Source organism: Erinaceus europaeus, chromosome 18, assembly GCF_950295315.1.
Source record: "Erinaceus europaeus chromosome 18, mEriEur2.1, whole genome shotgun sequence".
Lineage (NCBI taxonomy): Eukaryota > Metazoa > Chordata > Mammalia > Eulipotyphla > Erinaceidae > Erinaceus > Erinaceus europaeus.
The window spans coordinates 69062199-69087970 of record NC_080179.1 but is presented as its reverse complement, the minus strand read 5'-3'; the positions used below and the strand labels follow the sequence as shown (position 1 = coordinate 69087970).

The 25772-nt window shown below is 41.1% G+C and overlaps 1 long non-coding RNA gene across 4 annotated transcripts in view; it reads right to left on the bottom strand.

Annotated features, from left to right (window-relative positions):
• LOC132534282 (uncharacterized) overlaps window positions 1-25772 on the bottom strand; it is a 194095-nt gene that overhangs the window by 97968 nt on the left and 70355 nt on the right. The window contains exon 3 of one of the 4 annotated variants that reach the window (XR_009546005.1): window positions 4693-5777. The exons of the other annotated variants lie outside the window; for them this stretch is intronic. This is a non-coding gene — a long non-coding RNA (uncharacterized LOC132534282). Of the gene's footprint in view, window positions 1-4692; window positions 5778-25772 lie in introns of those variants that run through there. 4 annotated transcript variants of the gene reach the window in all.

The following is a 25772-nucleotide window of genomic DNA, read 5'->3' as shown; positions in this document are numbered from 1 at the left end:
TATTTCTCTATGTATCTCTCTCCCTGATTATAAGTCTGCCCCTGGACCTGAGGTTGTGAGATTATGAACAGAGGTTCAGTTGGGCATACAGCCTGTCTAATGGGACCACCTATAGTATTTTCCGTAGGACGGCACTGGGATAAGACTGTCTCAGAGTCCAGGGTTGGCTCCTCAGATAGTGGGCCTGTTACCAGATGAGCTGACCAAGTAACTCTGATGAGTTCTAGTCTCAAAGGAGTCTTAATTTCATCACTGGATGTGTTCCTATATCGCCAAGACTGAACCTGCATGATGGCAAAGATAAGCTGTAACTAAACCCCTAGGACTCTTGCAGGTTCCATGATCCAGTTCAAGACCTACAGACCTGATTATAGAAACTCAGATAGTTGTGTTTTCCTTTGTCTTTGGGAATGAAGCAGAGGCATTTCCTAAGTGAAACTGGTCAAGCTATAGGGCTCTTTCAGAATTCCCTGAGATACAGACTGAAGTGTGTCCCAATTCTAAGGCTCCCGATCCTTAGAATTGCTAACAGACTGTAACCACAGTGGACTTGATCCTTTCAGTCTGACTGAGGGTGGAGGTGTAAGTGTCTTCTTTCAGCTCCCTGTACCAGCAAACTAGAATGTTCTGAGATATTTCAGACTCTCAAGTCTGACTAAATTGAGAAGACTAACTTGGATGTAGTTGAGAGGGAGTGGAGGACATCCCTGGGTCACATACCTACCTAGAATTAGATCTGTCTGCATACTGTGCAGGTGTGCAGGCAACTGTAATTCAGCCTAGGGCCCTTGGTGGTGTAACTAAAAATTAAAGGGGCTTTGGCTGTGGCACATAATGGATTCAGCTGAGGGGCAGCTTGGAGTAGGTTTAAATGAATCAAGGTTTTATTAGAGCAGTACAGTGGTATGGGACATACATTTTAGGTCCTGAAAAATAAGCAATTATCAGCAGGGGTTATGAATACACTAGATCCATAAAGTCCAGAAGTAGCTAGCAAACAAAGTTCAGTCCCACGACATAAACAATAACCAGCCAAGATATAGGTAGCTCGTGACTGTAGAGGAGTCTTAAGGAGTTTACCAGCTAGCTGAGCTACACGGGTTCAGTTCCCAGGACAAGTAGCCATGGCAGGCACCTCAAACAGCCTCAGGCAAGATACGTCTGACCTGGAGGGCGTCAACCCGGCTTTGACCTAGCACGTCATGATTGGGCCCTCATCAGTCGCTATCGAACAGGCCATGGCCGGTATGTTCCACCACTGGGGAGCCAGAGACGACCCTAACTGCCCCTGCGGCTACAGACAGACTATGACCAACACAGTCAACGACTGCCACCTCTCCAGATTCAAAGGAGGTCTCGAAACTTTACATCAGGCTCAACCTGACGCTGTTGACTGGCTACGGAAGAAGGGCAAACGCTAGAAGCAGCAGCAGGCAGAGAGAGGACTTCTGGCCGGCTGTGCTTTAAGTCTGTTCAGTCCACCCACAATGCTTTGTACGTTTGCACGGACCGGATCCTTCCTCAATTCATTGTGCCTTTGCACAGATCACTATGCTCTGTCGCCAAGGCTGATGTCAGCCAAGCACTGTGTCCAGACTTCCTGTGGTCAGCCCGTATACTGCATCACAACACCTTGGAATATACTTCTGGTGGCAGGCACAGTGCCAAATGGGAATATAACTGAGTCCTTGGTGTAGAGGGCTATTTCCATATCTGTACCTCAAATCGCTGTTGTGTCAGCCACCTGAATGTGAACTCACCTTCTAAAATGGTTTGCTCTCTGTGTTGAACTGCTATATAACCTCACAGTCACCGAACTGGGAAACACAGCTCTCATCCGTGGACTGATATCAGTCAGGTGACTGTTGAGGACGATTTGAGCAAGGGCCACCAACTCTGTGATATTGACCCCCATCACACACTATATTTACTCTTATTTTATTGGTTATTTGTTATTCATCGTATGTTACCAGACTGTAAAATTACAATGTATAGCTCCACACCACACCCACCCCCAAAGTCCTGTGTCCCTGCCTTCCCACCTCCCAAAGATAACCACCATAGCTCTCTCAAGTCTTCGAAAATGTGTTTCCTTTTTTTAATGACAAGTTCATGTATGTCAGATCTCCAGGTTCCACATATAAGTGAAATCACCCTCTGGTAGTTGTCTTTCTTTGATGTTTGTTTTTGAAACAATTTTTTTAAAAAAATTGTCTTTATTTATTGGATAGAGACAGCCAGGAATTGGAAATAACAAGGTGTAGAAAAGGAGAGAGACAGAGAGACACCTGCCAACACTGCTTCCCCACTCATAAAGCTTTCCTGCGGCAGATGGAGGCTGAGTGCTCGAAACCAGGTCCTTGCACATTGCAACATGTGCACTCAACCAGGTGCACCACCACAGGGCCCCTTTCACAACTTGACTGACTTTGCTAAGCACAATCACCTCCATTCCATCCATTTCATCCCGAAGAACACAGTATCATCTTTTATGATTGCAGAGTAGTATTCCATGGAATATGTGTCCCATAACTCCTTCAGCCAGTCCTATCTGTGGATGAGCAATTCAGCTGCTTCCACTCTCTGGCTACTCATTACTCTAGATTTAAACCCAACAATTAATGTAATGTATCAGTGGTAACTTTAAAAGTTTATTCTGTTTTTGTGTGTAGTCATCCAACTGATTTTTGTATTTTGATTTAAGATGTTAAGTATTAGTTTCAGCTGGATTTATCAGGGAAAAAGGTGAGATTTAAGGTTGGTTATCAATTAATACATATTCCATATGCAGCAAATATATACAGAGACTATACAGCAGACAACAGTATATGGGGAAATCTAATAAAATCTACTTTGTAGCTTCAAAGAATTTAAGATAGTCATATTTTGCCCTGCTAATAGGTATATATACCTCCAAATCCTACATTTACTCTAAAGATTTTTTTAAATTTATTTATTTGTCCATTTTATCAGAAAGAGAGAGGAAGAGGAGGAGAAGCAGAGAGAGACAGAGACAGAGACAGAGACACAGAGAAAGTGAGAGAGAGAAGACAAGAGCTCTGCTCCATGACGGGATGCCAGAAATAGAACCTGGAATTTCACACATGAAAGAAAGATGCAATACCTACTGTTACTTGCCATTCTATCCCCTGCTATTCTAAAGAGATATAATAAATATGTTTTTGGAAAATTGTATTCTTATTTACCCTGAAAACCATCATGTTATGAACATGGGCACCCTTTTATTTTTCTTGTCTCGTCTCTCTTACTCTTCCTCACATTATATCATCAAAAAACACTTTGTTTCTGTAAATTTACTATTATTTCTTCTTTTTAAGTTGAATATACTCATTGATTCAAATGTGAACCCGTGAATGACAAAAGTAAGCGGAGGATTCTAATGTACTTGTGGGGGACAGGTCTCCCAAACAGGAAGTGAAGGTCAGCCTTACTAGGTAACATTTGCTGTGTGATCCACGGACTTTGTCACTGAGCAAAGATGACAAGTTGTGCAAGACAACTGTTCTTTAATTCTTTACATCATTTGCACACAATAAATCCTCAGAATCCAAGTCTCGGTGCAAACATAAAGAGAAGATTTGTTTACCACAGTATTGGAAGCTTTCACAGATGCTAGAAAAGTTTGAATTTGCTAAGTCCCATGCTTTCTGCCCTATGCCACCTCCCAGGCTCTCCATCTTTATATTCTGATGCTCCTTATATGTCATCTTGCCTGTCACTGACTGTGATTGCAAAAAAAAAGTATCTTTCCTCTCCCCAGACAGCAGTGCACACAGAGTGCTCACGGGTGAAAAATGAAGTGCAGCAAAGCCCCGAGCTCTGGTGAGGTGGGGGTCCAAAGCATGAGTGGAACAAATATCCTCTCTTTAGCCCAATTGCAACCTTTGTCTAATCTGTGAATGAGATTTATAACAAAAGGAAAGCAAAGAAATATGTTACTCCCTAAGAGAGAAAATATTTTCATATTGTCCATTTATATTTTCTATTGGAGGACTAGTGGTTTCCAGTAAATACAGGTTTTGATCCATGTATAAAATTTCTCAGCTTTTAGGAGCCATAGGGTAGGTAGCACGCCTGGTTGAGTACACATGTTATAATGTGCAAGGACCTGAGTTCAGCCACCATTTATAGACTTTTCCCATTTTGGGGGACTACTTTCTGCCCTGATTCAGCTTTTTAGTCCTATTTTCAACTCTGACACCATCAAAACGTTCAGCTCCCTGCATGTTAGCTACCGGGCTTAGGCAAACATTAGTAATTATCTTCCTTTGGAAATATATTTACTTTGGACATATATTCCTTTGGAATATACCTAAAATAGACTTCCTAACTTCTTCCAACATGAAGCTGTATTATTTCCTTTAGGTTCCTGATTCCTAAATTATTTGTTCTGCTTTATATCTTTATGCTTTTCAGCCACCAAGTTGCAGAAGCTACCATGACATCAACCTTCCCTGTACAAATGACCTTAAGTCCTGGAACTCCACCTCCCCAGAGCCCTACTGCACCAGGGAAAAATAAAGACAGGCTTGGTGTGTGGACCGACCTGTCAAAGTGTATGTCCAACAGGGAAGCAATTACAGAAGCCAGACTTCTCACCTTCTGCACCTCATAAAGATCTTTGGTCTGTACTCCCAGAGGGATAAAGAATAGGGAAGCTTCCAATGGAGGGGAGGGAATACGGACCTCTGGTGGTGGGAATTGTGTGGACTTGTATCCCTCACAACCTTATTATTAAATCACTAATAAAATAAAAATAAATGGGCATACATGGACAATTCCTCAAACTAGCCAACATCACATCATGTTCAATGGAGAGAATGAGAAATCAGTCCTTCTTTAGTAGGGTGCAATATGGGCTGCCCGTTATCTGCAGTTATTACTCAGCACAGAGTTGGAACTTCTAGGCATATCAATTCGGCAAGAGAAAAGGGTGAAAGTGATACAGACTGGGAAGGAATAAGTCAAACTTTCACTATTTGCATGATATTATCATATGCATAAAAAGGCCAAAAGAACCCAGTAGGAAACTCCTGAAAATTACTAAACAATATAGTTAGGTGGCAGGCTACAAAATTAAGGTACAAACATCAGTGGCATTCCTTGATGCAGTCACCAAGTGAGAAGAAATTGATGTCATTTATATTTGTAGCAGAAAAAGAAAAAGAAAAAAAAAAAGACTAGGGGACATCTGAGTAAAAATTTATAGTCCACGAGGTCTAAACCATTTACAATGTGGCTTATGAATTCTTGATAGGCTTCACTCTGATTTCTGCCCCATGTCATCTCTTGCCCAGCCAAGCATCCCTGAGAACGCAGAGTTAGGCACCTACAATTTCAGGTAGAACCACGCAGCAGGTGGGAGGCCTGCCTCAGAGAACGCCCTGGCCCATCCTATCACACTCCAGGTGCTGACCCCCATGCCCTGCCTCCCATGTTATGACCTCAAAGGAGTCCCAAGTCCAGCAGTCCCCCCATCCCTCCATGTGCAAGTCTTCAGCCCCGTTGCCAAGCAACCTCACCTATGAGGTCAGTGCTCAAACATGTTGATCCTGAATCCTCCTGAAGCAAGAGGGTCTAGGACACTTGGGACTGTCTGCTTGTGGTGGACGCTTCTCTCAGAGCTCAACTGTTCACTTACGAATCCTAGATGTTGTGGCTAGGAAACCTGCATTCCAGCTTCAGCCAGGTTCTTGGCCAGGTCGGGGAAGGCCTGGTGAGTATCACTGGCCAACTTTCTGATTTGAGAAAGGAAGCTGTGGCAGAGAACATGGAGGATGTGTTGGTAGAACCATCTCCTCTTCTGACCCATGATATTGAAGCCAGGCCTCTGGCTTTCTGGATGGAAAGTGAGAGCCCTGAGGCACTCCAGAAAGTCCGGAAGACTTGTGTGAGCCTGTAGGGTTTCACAGAGATCAGTGGTCTTCACATTTCCAAAACAAGCTGCTATCTCAAGAACGTAGCCAGCTGGAAACAAGACAGATTCATATACTGGATCAAACAAGGATGCTGCAGTCAGCAGGGCAGCCCAGGTACGCAGGAGCTAGTGAAGCACCTGTGAGGGCAGCCCCTGCAGCCTCCCTCGGCTGTGACAGCACTGACAAAGTCTCAGACATTCACAGCACAGTTACTGAGATATGTTTAAATTCTTCTCAAGAAGAAGAAGAAGAAGAAGAAGAAGAAGAAGAAGAAGAAGAAGAAGAAGAAGAAGAAGAAGAAGAAGAAGAAGGAGAAGAAGAAGAAGAAGAAGAAGAAGAAGAAGAAGAAGAAGAAGAAGAAGAAGAAGAAGAAGAAGAAGAAGAAGAAGGAGAAGGAGAAGGAGAAGGAGAAGGAGAAGGAGAAGGAGAAGGAGAAGGAGAAGGAGAAGGAGAAGGAGAAGGAGAAGAAGAAGAAGACGACAGGTTGGCCACCGTAGACTCCAGACTACAATGCGAATTAGCTCACTGGTGGCAGATTTCACAGGGGTATACTGTGCAAGGAGGCCAGATATCAGAGGAAGATGAAGTATGCAAGCTAAATAATAAAATTGAGAAGCTGAAACAGAGACAGAGCAAGGAGGCTGATGATTATCACCACGAACTATCGGTTTTCAAGAGTAAGTATCCACAGAACCTGGAAGAAGTTACTTCTCAACATCAAAAGGAAATAAAAGACTACAAAGGACAAATTGCCCAACTGGAGAGTCTTTTACAAGTCTGTGATCCCCAAATTGTATCTCATCACTCAGAAATCCACAAGATGGAAGAAACTATACATGCATTGCAAGCTGAAAAGGGAGAGTCTACAAAAATAATCCAAGAGATGGAAGATACAATTAAAGTCTTAAGTGAGAAATTATCTTCACACCAAATGAATGCCAACCTTGCTCAAGAGACTTTAGCATTAAAGACACATGTCCAAGCTTTAGAGAGAGAAAAATCATCACTGAATCAACAAAAAAATCAACTTGAGTCGTCTTTCTTCAAAGTAAGTTGTGAGAATGAACTACTGAAAAGCTCACCTACAAAAGACAAGGAGGATCTGAATGCAGAACTCAGTGACTTAAGATTTCACTTGAAGGCAACAGAAACAGAGTTAAAGGAAATTATCAATGACAAGGAAATATTAAGAAGAAAATTACAAGAATTGTGTGAGCAAAGTGAAGAAAGGCTAATCTTGCTTTTTCCACTAGGATTCAAGAAAAAGTGCTTGCATGTAATCACTAAATAAAAAAGCACTTACTCTTGACCAACAACTAAAAGTAAAAGGACAGGAGATGACTACGGAGGCACATCATTTTTCAGAAACAGAGAAGGCACTGCATGTGACTCAAGAAAAGGAACAACTTCTAGAGTCCCTAAACCAAAAGCAGACTGACAGCTATGCCGTCCAGGAGGAACCTCACAACTTACATAGCCAAGAACCGCAACTCAACCAAAAGACAGAAACGCTCTGTACTACACAGAAGAAACCCATGGACATAATTAACGACACCGAAGAGAAAGTCAACCAAACACTAATGAGAAATCTCTTCATTTGAAAACTCCCAAAGACCAGCGCATCCATGAATTAAGATTGGTGGGGAACATCTAGGCATCAAGGAGGAGTTGTTAGAAGGGCTACTCTCTGAAGATCAGGAGAGTATTAAGTTGGTCACGGGTCGTCCTAGAGCAGAGTCTAAAACTGTTACACCCCAGAGACCATGTCAACAACCTGCACCTAAGAATTCTTTCCTAGGACTCTTTCATAAATTACTGAAAGTAGAATTCGACTCACAGAGCCAATCACTACAGCATCCACAAGTAGACTTGCTGGTTTGAATGACCAAGAAAGTCTCAAACTACAAACAACTGAGACCTAATAGAAAGCCAGGTGTATCCCCATGTTTAGTCTCCTCTCTGCTGCTGTGCAGCTGGACTTGACAGGCTGGGCCTCTACTCCAGAAACTCCTAGGAGCTCTGCTATCCAAGTTGACAACTTTGCCAGCATCTCCTCACAGCACCACCAGAGTGGTCCTGCAAGAACTCAAGTAGAAATAACTGTCATATGATTCTGACAATAGAAATGACATAATTTATACCTTCAGAAAAGAAGACATGTACACTATTCCAAGTGTACTTTGCAGCAAAATGATTTGCAAAACTATATATATTTATTTACATTTGTCAGTGGTTTCACATAGTAAAAATGTTCATGTTAAGAAACTGTCGTGGTATTTATACACAATGGAATACTACTCACTATTAGCTGTTTTCATTTCAACAGTTATCTTCTTTGTGTATGCTTTTTTAAGTTAAAACAATTATTTGTTCATTCTTCGGGTTTATGTGTGCAGAACTTTTCCTGACACTACATAAAAGGTGCACAAGTCCACCCAATTCCCACCAGCAGAGTTCGTACCCTCCATTGAAAGTTCTTTATTTAATCATTTTATTTTATTGATGTGGTTTTTATTTTTCTGTTCTGTCATTCTTCAGTTGTTGTGTTTTGAGTACAAGCCACACTATACTAAAACTTTTCACAAATGCAGTCACATTCTCAGAAATTACAACAATAGTATCTAAAGCAAGGATTGATGCAGTTCAACCAATACCAGTTACCCAAACAACACCTCTAGTCCAAGGAAAAACAGCAAACCAAACAAACAAACAAAAAAAAAGATAAAGGAAAAAAGGGAAAGCAAGAATAGACAATTGTGCAAATTTACTGTCCACTATAAATTTTAGGGATTGGAAGAGGAGAAAGGGACACGTAGAAAAGAGAGAGACACACACACTGAGTCCACTCAGCATACGGTTTCTTCCACAAAATAATTCACAAACAGGTATCAGTGAATTCAGAAAGCAAAATAAGGAAGAAAAGAAAAAAAAAAGAGCAGTGAAAGGATAGAGGGTTTTTTTTTATTATCTAGGAGGAGTGAAAAAGAAGAGTGGAGGGAAGAGGAAGAGAGGAACAAGTTCCCCTCACAATGGACAGGACACCCAGTCACCCTGTCCAGAGGTTGTGCAGGTTGTAAGCTGCTTCTTTTTGGAGTTCACACCCACCAGGCGTTGTTTTCAAGTCACCATCTTGATGATGTCAGAAATACAGATTTTTAAGACGAAACCATTTGTGTTAATGGCATTTGTTGCTCACAAAAGCGATTATTGAATGAGTGACTAAAGTGAGCATTTCTTTTTTTTTCACAATGCCGTGATGGTTTTGCTTTCTCCTTGCAATCTTAGTAACTTGGCATATAAATACCTGTAGTTTCATTTGCAATAAAGTTCAGGAATTATTTGGTTGAAATTTCTGTTTTCAAAAATGTCTATGATTAGTAAGGAAATGCTACAGAGTACTTCAACCCCCACGTAGGCATTGGGGGAGTCTGTACAACATAGTTGCTTCTCATATATGGAACCTAGCCTGTACAAAGCAAGTTATCACCAGAGCAAACCCATACTTCATATATATATATATATATATATATATATATATATATATATGAAGAAGTCTGGTTTTATGTTTTTATTGCCCAATTGGCCTACTTTCCTACTAAGGAGATTTCCAGATTTGCCAAATTTTGGAAAGCATTGCCATTGGCAACACTTGTTTCCAGAACTTTTTAAAAGCTATTTCATAAGAGTAGGCATATTTATCTTACTAATTAGAATCATTGAATTTCTTCTTTATATTCTTAGGATACTGCCAAAAACAACACTTATTAAATGTAATAAGTAACATGTCAGCCTTGCAGTGATTGGTTGAATAAGCTGAGACCTTAGGAAATGTGACTTGTCATAGAACAGATTATAGCATAGCTACATGCCACTTTCAATTTAGTAATCAAAACCATAAGGAGATAAATTATCAATATTATATAGCAATTAAATAGGATCTGTAAAGGCTACTAGGTGGAGTCAGTTTATGAAACAAATGCAAGTGTGACTGAAATGCAAGGGAGAGAGAGAGAGAGAGAAATAAAGAGAGAGAGTAGAAGATAAGTTTGCAAGGGTAAGCTGGAGCCAAAGCAAACACAGGCTTGCGAAAGAAGCCATGGTGATAATTTTGACTTTCTTCTAAGAGCAATGTGGAGGCACAAAAAGAATTTAAGTCATGCAGTGGCTTGATGAGAATTGTATTTTTGAAAGGTTGTACTGGCTTCCTTGTGGAAAACAGATTAGAAATAGGTGAGAAGACATGGAGAAAGCCATGAGAAATAACTTTGGAAATCTCATAGGGAGGACAGTGACTTGCCCTAGGGTACTGAGTGGTATAGAAACAGAATAAATAAGGAGTTCATGGAGAAGGTAAAGTGGGCATGGCTACACCTGGCACAATGTACATGATACCATGTTCTGAGGCTAAGGCTCAAGCTACTGACTGGTTCCTGGAGAAGGAAGGAAGGAAGGAAGAAAGGAAGGACGGAGGAAGGAAGGAAGGAAAGAAGGAAGGAGGAAGGGAGGGAGGGAGGGAGGGAGGGAGGAAGGAAAAAAATAAGGAAGGAAGGAGGAAGAAAAAGAAAGGAAGAAAAGAAGAAAGAAAAGAGAGGGAGGGAGGGAGGAAGACAGAAAGAAAGAAAGAAAGAAAGAAAAAAAAAGAAAGAAAAAAAGAAAAAAGAAAGGGGGTGGGAGGTGGTGCACTTGGTTGAGTGCACATACTATAAATCATAAGGACCCAGGTTTGAGCCCCGTAGTCCCCACCTGCAAGGGGAAAGCTTTGCAAGTGATGGAAGCTGTGTTGCTGTGAATTAACAACATTCACATATTCTTGTACACTTAACTGGGCTATCTTGTCTTGCCACTATAAGCCATGCCTTTGTCAGCCAACAATTTAAAGAGGTTTCCCTTTATAACATCACCCATGCCACAGACATCCTTTACTACCCCCAAGGACAAATGGCTGTTCCCCTAGACATCACATCCACTGACTGCTTCCCTTAGACTTGAGATATGATCCCACCTCTTCATACCAATGGATACATTCCCCCTTCCTTACCTGTCTACCCTTAGTTGTGGGACCCTAGGTTGTTTTACTTCTTCTGCTCACAATAGGTCCTATAATTCTTTTTTTTTGCTGCCAGGGATCGAACTTGGGACCTCAGGCTTGAGAGTCTAATGCCTTATCCACTGTGACACCTCCCAGACCACGGTCCTATAATTTTTAATAAGGTCATGGCCTTTTTGCAACAACAGATTGATGCCATAAAGATGCAACCTATACAAACTCACTATCATAGGCTAGACATGGCAGAATATTGAGTTGCTGTGGAGGATTTGCCCCCCTCCATCAGAACGTCCACCAAGTAGAGGACTGGCTATCCAATGACAGGTAAAAGGGAAACTAGCGCTATCCAATCAACTTAAGACAGGGCACCTGGTATTACTGGGCAAAAATGACCAGGTGTTCCAATGACGGGTAAGACGGAAGGCTGATCCCCAACCTAAGACAGGCACAGTCCGCCCTGCCACAAAATAAAGTCCGCCAAACATCAAAACATGATATAAGACAGGGGGACATGTGGGGAGCCACATGTGCCCTCAAGGTTGCTATTGGCATGGCCATAGAGTTTATGTTAAAAGATAGTTCCTGGGAATTGGGCGGTGGCACAGTGATTTTAGCGCAGGTGGCGTTAAGTGCAAGAACCGGCTTAAGGATCCCAGTTTGAGCCCCTGGCTCCTCACCTGCAGGGGAGTCGCTTCACAGGCGGTGAAGCAGGTCTGCAGGTGTCTCTTTCTCTCCTCTTCTCTGTCTTCCCCTCCTCTCTCCATTTTTCTCTGTTCTATCCAACAACCACAATATCAGTAATAACAACAATATAATTACAACAATAAAACAACTAGGGCAACAAAAGGCAAAATACCAAAAAAAAAAAAAAAAAGATCCCGCTTCCCTACACCTTAGAGTCCTTGTTAAAAGATAAGTTCTTTTTCCCCATGAATCACCCAGGACCTTCCAGATAACGGCTGACTACCATGAAAAATAATATAAAATAATAATAATAAATGAATAGGAAAGATACATCCCCCAATACTCAGTTGGCTAAGGCACCAAACCTCTTTTTCTATAAAGCATTCAAATCAGATGCCCTGCTAACCACGAGAAGCAGATTGTTTGTGTTTCTTCCACAGGAATCCCAGAAAAAAACATCTGGAACCCTGCACACCCTGACATCACCCACTAGATGGCACGACTACAGTGGCACACCCCCCCGAAACCCTAGATGTCACCTGACACGATCTGAAGAACCTGATTCACAGACTCCAAGGACAGAACTTTTTTACTGCCTGTCTGCCTTTCCTGCTTCTGCTTTGACCTGTCACATTTTGGCGGTTCCAGCTCACTCTCTATAGAAAAGCAGAATTCCAGAGGCTGACCTTCCTCATGCAGCATTTCATCCCCTGCCATTTCTCCCCCTAGTTGCCTACTTTGGACTGAGACTTCTATCAGACTTGCTGGTATACCCTTTGGACACTTTAGACAATTTTACAGCAGCTTCCTTCCCTTCACGTTGCTGGTTTTTCATAGACTGACCCTGAGTAGTTCATAGACTTTACACACTGTTGCCCTGGGCATTAGATAAAAGGAAAGGGGGAGATGCTGGGAAATTGTGCAGATGCAGTCACATCTGCCATGTTGTCCCCTCAGGCTACTGCTAGTTCCTGCGAGAGTTGGGACATTCTCGGAGTGCCTGTTTCGCCATGTTGTGCCCTCAGGGCATTGTCTATATCCCCACGATATTTGGAGTGTTTTGGTCACTCCTCCCCCTTCCCATTCTCACAAGAGTTATTATCCTATCCTGGAGTGCTATGGTTACTTCTCCCCCTTCCCATTCTTGTGAAAGCTGCTCCTATAAAATCCCTTCTTCTTCCGCAACTCGTTCTCTTGCCAGCGCTTCACTTAGGTGTTCAGACGCAGGAAAGGTTACTGCGTGAGGCGGCCATTTTCGCTACCTCCACGTGGCCCAACCTATTTCTCTAGCACCCAACTCTGAGGTGCCAGCGCAAATAAAGATTTGTGTTCCCTCTTCGCTCCGGACCCCCTCTCTCTCTTCTCCGCGGCACACAACAACATGTTGCAGGTGTCTCTCTGTCTCTTCCCCTTTCTATCACCCCTTTGCTGTAAATTTCTAGCTGTGTCTATTCAATAAATAAAGATAACACAAAAAAATTAAAAGAAAGAAAGGCAGGGAGAAAGGGAAGGGAAGGGAAGGGAAGGAGCATTGCCTTCCTACTCGAGCAAACTTCAGAAATATATATATCATGGAACATCTGAATATTCACTGGCCGGCAGTATCATTATGATTATCAGCTAAAAGTAGAATTTGTTGGTTCATGTTCACATCCCACATTCAGTTCTGTGCTCAGCTGATTTAGTAAAAGACAGGATGACAGCTTGTCATCTGTCACAATGTGTGCACTTTGTCTCTTGGAACTGGCACAGGGTAGATGGTGTGGGAATGTCGACTGCCAATAGACCACAGGTGCGAGGCAAAAGGCTCACCCACTCCCTCTTGGCTCCCAGTTTGAAAGCTTTGACACTTGTCAAATCTCTACCCTCCCCTAACAAATAAGTCTCTCTTTCTCCCACCTGATTGAAGGACTGTTACAATCAATAAATGAATAGGAAATGCACCATATCCTTAAAAAGAGAATGCATTAACCTTTGTAAATGCAGTAGCAATGATTCAACATAAAGTCCAGTATAATGATCTATCCTTGGGATGGGAAATGATAATACAGAGACAATATGGCAATAATTTAATATTAAGAAAGATACCAGAGTCTTTATAGGCAAGAGGAGAAAAAAGTAAAATAGCAAACATGTTGTGCCTGATGCTTGACACTTGATATAATTTCTTGTTTGGTTTGACTGAATTGTGTGGCCAAGTTGCAACCTGCAAGGTAAACTCAGCCCATCACGAGTTGTTTTCGTAGTTGTATTGGCGCACGGACGCACCCTTTTGTTTGTGTGCTGCTTGTGGTTGCTTTCATGTTCCAACAGCAGAGTTAAATACAAGAAGTTGATTGTATGGCCAATGAAATCTAATTTGACTATCTGTTCCTTCATAGAGAAGTGTACCAATCCTGGTCTTTTGAACAGAACTGGTTTAAATTCCTGTTTTAAGCAACTCTGCACATAGCAGTTCATGCCTGTGTAAATATTTACTACTCATTATGGAAAACTTTCAATACACATTCTATTTTGGCACCCAACACAGATGGAAATAGAATGGTTGATTAAATTTTTATCTCTTTTTTTGATGCCTAGTAGCTTAAACTGGGTCTCAATTCTTGGTAAGATGACTATACTTAATCATCAGGGAAACTATAATCCCTTGAACTAGAAAAAAAAAAACTTAATTGTCCTTTAAAAAAAAGTGTTATCACTCCATTAACAAAACAATACTGCAAGCCAATCCCAGGACAAATGTTTTGAGTTACTTTCTAATCATGGAAATGAATTCATATTGATCTATTTACACTTTTCCACTGATTTTCCTTTCGGATTTTGAAATCAACACAAAGGCACAAGAAGATTCATTCCTTGCAAGTTTTGAATCTGTGTATTTTTATGATTGTTTGTTTTTAATTTCTATGACCTAGACAAATAATTCAGGTATGAGGATGTTTCCTCTTATTTTCTACATGGTTGTTTTAAAGAATACCCCATTGTCATGGCTGCTGTGATTACTGGCAAGGGTTCCTGTTTTTAGTCTCTTTGTTCATACCAGGTGCAGCTCTCACTCCTGACTTTGTATCTATACTTCTTCCTAGAACTGGTTGTGCTTATTTATTTAAAGCCAGGGTGACTTTATATATAATCGATGTACCCACACCCCCAACTTGAGATCTGGAATGTAGTCACACTGAGTTTGCTGAAGAGGTTAAATTATAGACTGCTATACTCTTTTTTTAAGTTATTATTATTATTATTATTATTATTTATTGGATAAAGACAGCCAGAAATTGAGAGAATGGGGGGACATAGGGAGAGAGACAGAGAGACACCTGCAGCCCTGCTTCACCACTCGCAAAGCTTTCTGCCTGCAGGTGGGGGCAGGGAGCTTGATCCCTGGTCCTTGCGCGTTGTCACATGTGCACTCAACCAGGTACGACACCACCTGGCGCCCCTATACTCTTTTGAGAGTCCAGAACAGAGCTTCTTCTGAAAAGGACATCTACTCTGTGAGTCACCTAGCTAGCTGGGACCCACAACACAGAAAAAAATTTCTACTGTGAATTCCAGGTTAAATGAATCTTTTATTCTCTGCAAATAATATTTCAAACTTTATTACATTCCTCAAATTACAGGCAGGAAGCCCCTCTATTTCCCACCCACAAACACACATATGCACATGTTCTCTCCTTCTCCCTTGGGTAAATCTAAACCCAGTCTGTTTTAGCTAAATTTTAAACTCTGCACAGAAAAAAATGCACTATTCATTATTCCTGGAACCCCTTCAGGATCTCATTCACAAAGTGAATACCTAGAATCCCACCTTGCGTCTTTCACATGGCCCTCTTTTCAACCATGGCTCCCTTTAGGCCTGCACATTTTTATAAATTGACCATATGAATGATTTTATCATTATCTATCAATGTGATATGTATATATATATATATGTATGTATATATTGTTGTTGTTATTGGATAGGACAGAGAGAAATGGAGAGAGGAGGGGAAGACAGAGAGGGGGAGAGAAAGACAGACACCTGCAGACCTGCTTCACCGCCACCTGTGAAGCGGCTCCCTTGCAGGCGGGGAGCCGGGGGCTCAATGTTGTATTTTATTTAAAAATCCATCCATGCTTGCAGAGTGATTCATTCGTTTTCACAGCACATAATTTTTCATGGTAGGAAGAAGTCTAACACACCCTAACAAAAATAAAGTCAAGTAAGCACTGCCATATACTCCATAAAGGATATTTCCACCACTCCCAAAAGCTTTCACAGATTCCTTTGAATGATCCTCCTCCACTCAGATGTAGGCTGTTGTCACTGAAACATTGCTTCTTCTAGAAAGCCTCATGTGTAAAACTATATACTATGTAATCTTTTTTGTCTTCTCTCCCCTAACAGAATGCTTTTGAAATTCACCCTTATTGTGTTTACTAACAGTCTACTAATTCAAGGCTAATACTGCCCAGAAATCAAGCTACCGTAAGATAATCCCTGTGCCCAGTTAACTATCATAACTTCAAAGCTGACAAAATTAACTGTTGCACTTCCATTGGCTATGCATACGGCTCTTATGGAACTGTCATTCAAGTACCCTGAATTTCCTACTCAGATAATAAAAACATGCCCTAAGCCACTTAGTTGCCTTGCTTTGAATCTCTGAATCTTAAGCAAAATAAAATAAGATAAAAGAAAAGAAAAGAAAAGAAAGAAAAAGGAAAAAGAAATGTAAATTGAATTTGAGACAGGTAGAGAATGGAGCTGGTTCACAAAAGGGATAAAGTTTGGAAATGACTTTACAGAAATCAGCTGACGTCATCTTCCTGTTTTACTTTTTTGAGTGTAACATCAAAAAAGACACGTTTCTGAGAAGCGACTTAGCAGAAGGGTGTCTCCCTTGCAGATATGAGTTCCTGAATTTGACCTCTAGTACAATAAGAGAGTAACAAAGAAAAATAATTAGAACTCCAAAGATAGCAGAATAGTGTTTTGTTTTTCCCCTCATCTCTCCTGTCTCTCTTTCTTTTTAAAAAATATATTTTATTTTTATTCAATTAAGTTATTTATTCCTTTTTGTTGCCCTGGTTGTTTTATTGTCGTTGTTATTGATGTCGTTGTTGCTGGATAGGACAGAGAGAAATGGAGAGAGGAGGGGAAGACAGAGAGGGGGAGAGAAAGACAGACACCTGCAGACCTGCTTCACCACTTGTGAAGCGACTCTCCTGCAGGTGGAGAGCTTGCGACTCAAACCGGAACCCTTAGGCCGGTCCTTGAGCTTTGCCACCTGCACTTAATCCACTGTGCTACCACCCGGCTCCCTCTTTCTTTCTATTGAAGTTTTCTGATCCCACACTTCGTGATATTTATTAAAATTCTTTACTTAATTGTAACTTTGCCTGATGCTCACAAAATATGTTTTGTTTTTGATGTTACTTATCTGCCAGGTGCATTCTTTTGACTAGTATATACCAAGAGGACTATATTTTAGGCTTTATCACAAAATCCTGTTCTAAAGTGAAGTCTGCATATTTCAAAGATTCCTGCCCACAGGTAGTAGAAGGTTGGATTGTCAAATGTGATCACTCATAATTCTGATGTTTGACTGCTGCCCCGAGGGTCTGGAGATTGTGCATGGGATAACTAAAATAAATTCAGTGTACCTGACATCACGGCATTTGGATAATGACAGTTTTAAGCATCCTTACCCTGATGTTTCCTCCCTTAGAACTATATTCTGTTCTTTGTCTATGTGATTTTAACCACTTGCTTTCTGTTCCTTAATAAATACTCTTGGAAGCTTGGGATGGGCTACACACACTTGACACTGTCTTAGCTATGGAAGTCGTATGTGTGTTCCCATCTGACCTCTAATGATCACCTTTACAGTGAGTGGCTGTGGTTTTTTTCTCTATACTCTGGGTGGGATGCATTTATTCTCAGGGCCCTCGCAACTGGTTAAGGTTCTCTCCACCTGTGCATTCTCTCTCTCTCTCTTTCTCTCCCCTTCCCTTCTCTCTCTCTCTCTCTGCCTCTGTCTCATAATTAAACAAATAGCCAGGGGAGATAGCTCAGCAGTAAAGCACATAGTAAGAAACCATGAGTGGAACCTCCCAGCACTGCATGCTCCCCCCCCCAAAAAAAAATCAGTAACAATGTTTATTCAGCAAATATAAACATTATTCAACACATACTTTCCCTTTAAACTGACGGGTCTTTGTGCATAGTGGCATATGCCATCACATGACCCCCTTTCTGTCTTCCCTCCCCCTTCCTTTGATCCTTTTCTCCCTTCTTTCTTTATCCTTTTTTCCCTTCTCATCTGTATTGCCCCCAGGGTTACTGCTAGGACTCAGTGCCTGCCCAATGATTATACTGCTCCTGGCAGTCATTTCCTCCTCCTCTCCTCCATTTTTCCCATTAAATATTTTATGAATAGGACAGAGAGAAAGTGAGACGGAAGGGGAGATACACAGGAAGAGAGAAAGATAGACACCTTGAATCCCTGCTTCCACACTCATGAAGCTTCCACCATGCACATGGGACCAGAGGGTTAAATCTGGGTCTTTGTGCATGACAATGTACGTACTCAGCCAGGTCCACCACCAAACTTCCTCCCCACCTCCATTTCTTTCTTATCTTCTTTGGCATTCCCCGGTTGGGTTAGTTTTTCTAAGCCTCTCAAAATCTGATTTCATGTAACGGTGCAAAATATGCTCTAGAGGGGGTCGGGCGGTAGCACAGCAGGTTAAGCGCAGGTGGCACAAAGTGGAAGGACAGGTGCAAGGATCCCGGTTCGAGCCCCCGGCTCCCCACCTGCAGGGGGTTTGCTTCACAGGCGGTGATGCAGGTCTGCAGGTGTCTGTCTTTCTCTCCTCCTCCTTTCTCATTCTCTCTGTCCTATCCAACAATGACGACATCAATAACAACAACAACAATAATAACCACAATAAAACAACAAGGGCAACAAAAGGGTGAAAAATGTGGCCTCCAGTAGCAGTGGATTCGTGGAGCAGACACCGAACCCCAACAGTAACCCTGGAGGCAAAAAGAAAAAAAAAAGAAGGAAAAAAATTATGCTCTGGCAAGATTAAAACTAAAACTGCAGCAAGTTAAAAAAAAAAAAAAGAAAGAAAAGAAAAGCTTTTCTAACACAGTTTATTTTAATGTATAAATTAGAAGAAAAAAAAATTTTCTCTAAATGTTGCTCTGTGCGTCAGGCCATCCTGCCATCCTGCCATCCTGCCATCCTGCCATCCTGCCATCCTGCAATGCCTGATGAATGCCATCTTCCAGAAATAGCAGGGCTGCATCTCAGCCACAGTGAAACCCCAGATTCATTTCTAGGCAGGCACCTGGCTTTGAATCACACTTTTGAAATCCAAGTGGCTACAGATCTCATCTTTCCAAGTTACAAAAAGATCTTCTGAGGATGACCGTTTTTATACCTGTGTATACAATTTCTCTGCATTCCATTCCTTCCACTCTTTTTTTTTTTTTTTTTGGCTAGGTTTTCACTGGCTCTTAACTTCTTTAAAATCCTTCTGTTTTTCATTTGTGGTGACAAAATTGACAATTAGGCTATGATATATGATATGAATCCAAATAAAGTTGTCTCTCTCCCCACCCCATCTTACAATTGAGAGCACAGAGTGGACACTTACAAATTTCTACTCTTTGGTAATCTTGAAATTGTATTTCACCTGAGAAATTTTCTCTGAGTCTTCAATACTGAGAACACTGGCAATCTCCTCCCCCCCCCCCAACCCCCAGATCTCAGGGCTTTTAATGTATGTGTTTGGCACTGCATTCTGCTCAGATGGAATTTTACTTAATCATTTTGGCCCCAGTTGGCATTGAGACGCAAAGAAACCAGCAATCAGCTTGCAATGAATTCGCCATGGTGCTGCAAACCACTGCAGAAGCAGCATGTGGATTTGCTAGGGAAGGATCAATTCACAGCATTCTGGTTACAACAGCTTGGTCCCCAGCACTAGCTACACTTAAGGGAAAAGTAAGCCTGATGCATGAGCAGAGAATGAGGGAGGTGCCAGAAACGGGACAGATACTCTTTATGAGCAAGATAAGCTGTTTCCCCACCTGGAGAAGGAAGGCAGTTAAGTGTATTTGATATGCAGACTCTCTCAAAAGCCTAGACCAAGTAGATCAGAGGCAACCAGTGGCACAGCTATTTACAAGATACTGGTTAATATACAGCAAACCCTAACAAAAGGACTTTTCAAAGTTAACCCAATTACCAAATAATGTGATGATAACAATAACTATCCATTGTCTTTTTGAACCCTAAGACAGCAGGAATCTCACATCTCCTCTAAAGAGCCTATATTTCCCCCAGTCCTGGAACCCTTGGATAGGGCCCACTTTCCCGTATGTGTCTCCCAATCCAAACCAAATAATATTGCATCCGCCGATCACAACCTAACCAAAGCAACGATTGCCACCTCAACATGCTTCACCTCAGACTGTGTCCAGAGACTTCACGTGTGGAATGACAATTCTCCAGGCTCCCAGAGAGATGGAGAATAGGAAAGCTATCAGAGGAGGGGGTGGGATATGGAGATTGGGTGGTGGGAATTGTGTGGAGTTGGACCCCTCCTACCCTATGGTTTTGTTAATTTATCCTTTCTTAAATAAAAAGTAAATTTAAAAAAAGAACCTTAAAAAAAAAAACAGCACTAGACACAAAGTTCAGAAGACTGAGTTTGAAACCAAACTTTGTGTTGCTGTTGCTGTTGAATTCCTCTTCTCCTTCCTCTTCTTCTTCTCCTCCTCCTTCTCCTTCCTCTTCCTCTTCCCCTTCCCCTTCCCCTGCCCCTTCCCCTTCTCCTTCTCCTTCCCCTTCCCCTTCCCCTTCTCCTTCTCCCTTCTTCACTGTTTGAAACCAAACTCTGTGATTCTTTTCTTCTCCTCTTTCTTTGTTTAACCAGAGCACTACTCAGTCCTGGGTGCAGGGGACTGAACCTGGGACTTTGGAGCCTCAGGCATGAGAGTCTCTTTGCGTAGCCATGATGCTGTCTCCCCCCACTGAAACCAAACTGCCACTAATAGTTTTGTGGTTGGAGTAGCCTATCCAACCTCCCTGAGACTCCATTTCATTTTCTCCCAGCGGGAATCATAACTGCTGTGACGAATAACTCACAGAGCACTTGTCAAGGTCAAGTATAAAAAACATGTATGAAAATTACCTTAGAAGTAGAAAACATTATTCAAATACGAAAACCATTATCCTAAGTTATTAATAGTAACGATAACACCTTGCCTGAGTTAGCCAAAGCAGCTCTTAGCACTCAAGAGTGTTAACACAAAGGTAAATTTAAATAGCATCGAAACCTCAGAGGAGTTGTCCATGTTTTCATCTTTGCAGAAGACTTTTTCATTATGGATAATTATAAAAAAAAAAAAAGAATTCTCTGGGAAAAAATACCTGGGAGAACATAAAATGGAAAAAAACTGATTTTAACATGCAAAATGGCTATTTTTATGTATGGTTATAATAAAGACACTTGAGTTCTTTCTGTAGATGCCCACTGTATATTCCCCTTCCCTGAGAGATCCATTTATTTTCTGCATTTTAATAGTGTTATTTTCTGAACAGTTTCATTATACTGGGAAAGTGAAGTATAAAATCAATAGAAGTATTTATGGAATCAAGACATGGCTACTAACAAAATGAGAGAATATGCAAGAGATCGATGAAGGCAGATAGATAGATGATAGATCATGTAGGTAGGTTGGTAGATGACAGATACATAGCTTTTGGATAGATAATATTAATAAACAGATGATTGTTAGAGAGTTATACAGATAGACAGATGGATAGCTAGCTAGCTACCTAATACCTGAAAGGTTCTTTGAACACTTACTCCATATAATAAATAGCAAAAGACCCAGACAAGAAAATCTACATAATAACTTGATCGGGGTGTTCTGAAATAGTCATAAGTTAAACCACAAAACTGACAAAGTTTTTTTTTAAGTTGATGTTAAAGTAAATGACTACGAAATGCTGTGTGTATGTATTCATATAAGATGGTTCAATTCCATCACTAGGGAAGCAGGAATTTTTAAAGATCTTAGTCATGAGTGATACTGTGGTCTAGTTAACTGTACACCAGGTGAATATTCAAAGAAACAGACACTGAAAACCTTGCGGTGTTTATGAGCAGTCTGTGTTTCCGACTATTCACTTGATGTTAGTATAGTCACACCGTCTATTTGTGGTTCCTGAGTCTATACTTTAGGTTCAAATTTTCTTTTTTTTTTTTTAAGTTTTATTTATTTTAATAAGAGAGATAGAAAGAGAAAGATACAGTGAGAGGACAGAGAGAGCAACCAGAAAGCTCCTCAGATCTGGCCCATAATGGTGCTGGGGATTTCACTGGAGACCTCAGGGCCTCAGGCATGAAAAAGAATCTTTTGTATATAAACAGTGTGCTGTCCTCCCAGCCCAAGTTCAAATTCAGTGCTGTAATGTTTTGAAAATGCTCCTTGTAAATCCAATTCATCTTTAAAAACTTAGAAATCTAGCCCACTAATCCTTTTCCTATAAGTAGGATTTATCCCATTTACACTTTACATAATTACTAATAAAAACTGTGGAGTTTTTTCATTTTCTTTTTGAAATCATTATGGACTCACAGCAAGTTACAAAGATATACCAAGTGACCCCTGTGCTGTCATAGAGTTTACTTTTTATATAATCATGGTACAATATCCAAACCAGAAATCTAGCACTAGTATATGATCTGTGTGCACAATGTTCATCGCATGTGTAAAGCCCAAACTAATCCATCACCACAAAGATTTCTCTCCTATAGTTTTTATAGTCTGTCATCCCCTCGCCCCTAACTAAGCTAGGTAACCACTAACCTATTTTCCATCTTTATTATACTGCCATTTTTGAGATGTTAAATATGAGAACTCTCACAGTTTGCAATCAAGGATTTTGTTCTATCAGTGTAACACCCATAAGATTCACTCAAATCGTTTCACATATGAGTGATCAATTCCTTTTTATTTATTAAGTAGTAGTCCATAGTGTGGCTATATCATTCACCTATTGAGGGCTATTTTTCATATTTACAGTTTGGGACTATTAAAAACAAAATGAGCAACTATGACATAGAATTTTGTGTACCGTGATTTATTTTTATTAAGTTGTGTATCATTTATTTCACGGCAGAGCAAGAGAACCAGAGCATGAATCTATTAAAATAGCGACTTTGACCTTGTTTTCCTGCCTTTCTTTAAAGAATTACATGTACATATGTTTTACTTTCCCCTTGCGCACTGTCATTTTCTTTTCTGGACATCTGTACATTTGCTTGTTTATGTGTTTGTTTTACATCTGTATATTTAATGCTTTTAGTTTCTCTACACTCCTTTCTAGATATTATTTTCTGGCCTGTATTTCATGCCATCAATTCATTTCTCAGCTGTATCTGATCTGCAACTGAAACTACCCATCTCTTTAAAAACCTGTCACCAGATCTTTAAAAATTTCGTCTTCACTGATGTTTCTTTCCTGGTTGTTTTTCTTTTCTCTCCTACCAGAATTCTCAGTTCTGTAGCTTTTCTCTTTTAACAATATCAATTATAGTTAAGGGAGTGAGGGGGTATACGTGCAAGGGAAAAAAGCTTTGTGAGTGGTGAAGCAGGGCTGCAGGAGTCTCTCTCCCTCTCTCTCTTTTAAATTATTTATTTTATTAATGAGAAAGATAGGAGAGAGAGAGAGAGAGAGAGAGAGAGAGAGAGAGGACCAGACATCACTCTGATATATGTGCTGCTGGGGATTGAACTCAAGACTTCATGCTTGAGAGTTCAGTGCTTTATCCACTGCGCCACCTCCCAGACCACACTCTCCCCCCTCCTCTCTCTCTATATATATTTATTTATTTATTTATTGCCTCCAGAGTTATTGCTGGGGTTCACTGCCGGCACTGCAAATACACTGCTCCTGGAGGCCATTTTCCACCCATTTTGTTGCCCTTGTTGTTGTTATTATTGTTATTATTGTTATTGATGTCATTGTTGTTGGATATTACAGAGAGAAATGGAGAGAGGAGGGGGAGACAGAGGGGGGAGAAAAAGACAGACACCTGCAGACCTGCTTCACCACCTGTGAAGCAACCCCCCTGCAGGTGGGGAGCTGTGGGCTCGAACCAGGATTCTTACGCCCGTCCTTGTGCCTCGCTATATGCATTTAACCTGCTGCACTATCACCCAAACCCCTCTCTCTCCCTCTCTATCTCTCCCTATCCTCTCAATTTCTGGCTGTCTCTATCCAATAAATAAGGATAATAAGTTTTAAAATAAAGTATATTAATTTTAAAGTCTCTATCTCATAATGCCAGTATCTGAACCCTGAAGATCTACATATATTGTCTGGTATTTCCATTTATTCTGTGTATGCCATCTTGTTTCTTTGTGCCTTGGGATGTTTCTAACATTGCTTTTGGAAAGAAATCAAGCACTATAATGGTGTTATTATACACAGAGGTTACTGGAGTTCATTTCTCTGAAGTGTCTGTGATACTTGCAACTGAAAACATCTCAATTAAATTATGAGTATTGGGAGAACTCTAAAACTAGGTGCAATTCCTTTAAGAACCTGCTTACTTTCAGTTTTCCATTTCTCTAGCTATAGCAATCCTGGGTCTACCAAGATTTGTCCTTCCACAGAACTTGGGCATTTTTGTACTCTTATCCCCTTAAACCTGTCAAATGTGCTCTTCAGAATCTCATGTGCCCATCTGGACCAGCAAACAGGGCCATAAACACTGCTCTCTGCTCTCCATATGCTCCTGTCCTACCCTAGTAGCAATCAATCCCCTGGCACAGAATGTTCCTCGCCTACTTCACTCCTAGAACGTGTAAGCCGCTGGCCTCTATGATCACTGCCCACTCTCTCCTCTTTATGCTACTTACGATTGTTCTGGGGGCGACTCACCTCCTTTTGCCTCATATGTCTAGAAGAAACTTCCTACTTCTCCTCTTGGCTTCTCTCCTCCTTTTTTTTCCACAGCTTCCTGAGGGCGGATGGACAAAGCCTCTTGTGTGTGGTGCTCCCTTACCAGATGGCTCCTGTACAGGTGTTCTGCTCTCCAGTGTGGGAGAGGACCCAGTGCCCACAAGAGATGTGTGTGCCTGCAGTTTCTGAGTCCATGACTAAACCCACGCTGAGCAGCCAAGAAAGACGGTTAGGTGTCTGCTTGGTTACCTATTCATTCTACTTTCTGTGCAGCTTTTATTCATAATGAAACTATGATTTTGGTCTCCATTCTATCTTATTTTTTAAATAGGTTCCACACTCAGGAAGGAAAGAAAAAAAAAAAAGGGAGTGCAACTTATTGATTCCATAAAAGCCTCCAAATGGCAAGTATATAAAAGCTTCTTGTATTATAACTCATCGTGTGGTGGAAACTCTTCTTCCTACTCTCCCTGAGTGTCCTCATTCCAAACTAGTAAGGCTGCAACAGCCAATCACGCACTTGTCTTTCCACATCACTATGTTCCATTCACAGTGTGGGATCAAGGACATTCCTTTTTTTTTTTTTTACAGTGGAATAATCTGAAACTAGGATATGTGAGGCAATTTTGCCAAAGACAGGCAGGCACAGCATCATGAAATGGAACAACAGTCACTGAACCTGCTTCCAGACAACTACATCTCCACTGAGAAAAGGGGCCAAATTGTAAGTGCTATATTTTTTCACAGGAGGTTGAATTTTTAAAATAAAAGAAAACATTATGGAACCACCAGTGGAGGGCTGGTGTAATCGGATCCAAGGGAAGTGTTTCCCTGATACAACTAGAATAAAAAAGCCTGGACAACATCTACAGTAAGTCAGATCTGGTTCCCACATTCTCAAATGGTAAATGGTGAATATATAGACTTAACTATAGATTTAAAACTGTTTTTTTTTCTTAAAAATTTCTGTGATCTTCAATTCCCTCTCTGTTGGGCAGTACACCAGCTTCCCCCTGCTTAATGCTGAGGTCTATTTACATAACCACTGTTAGCTAAGAACCGCCCTGCCTGCAGGGCATTGTTTAATCCCCACTGGTTCACACTATTTTTGCTCCGCCCCCTCTC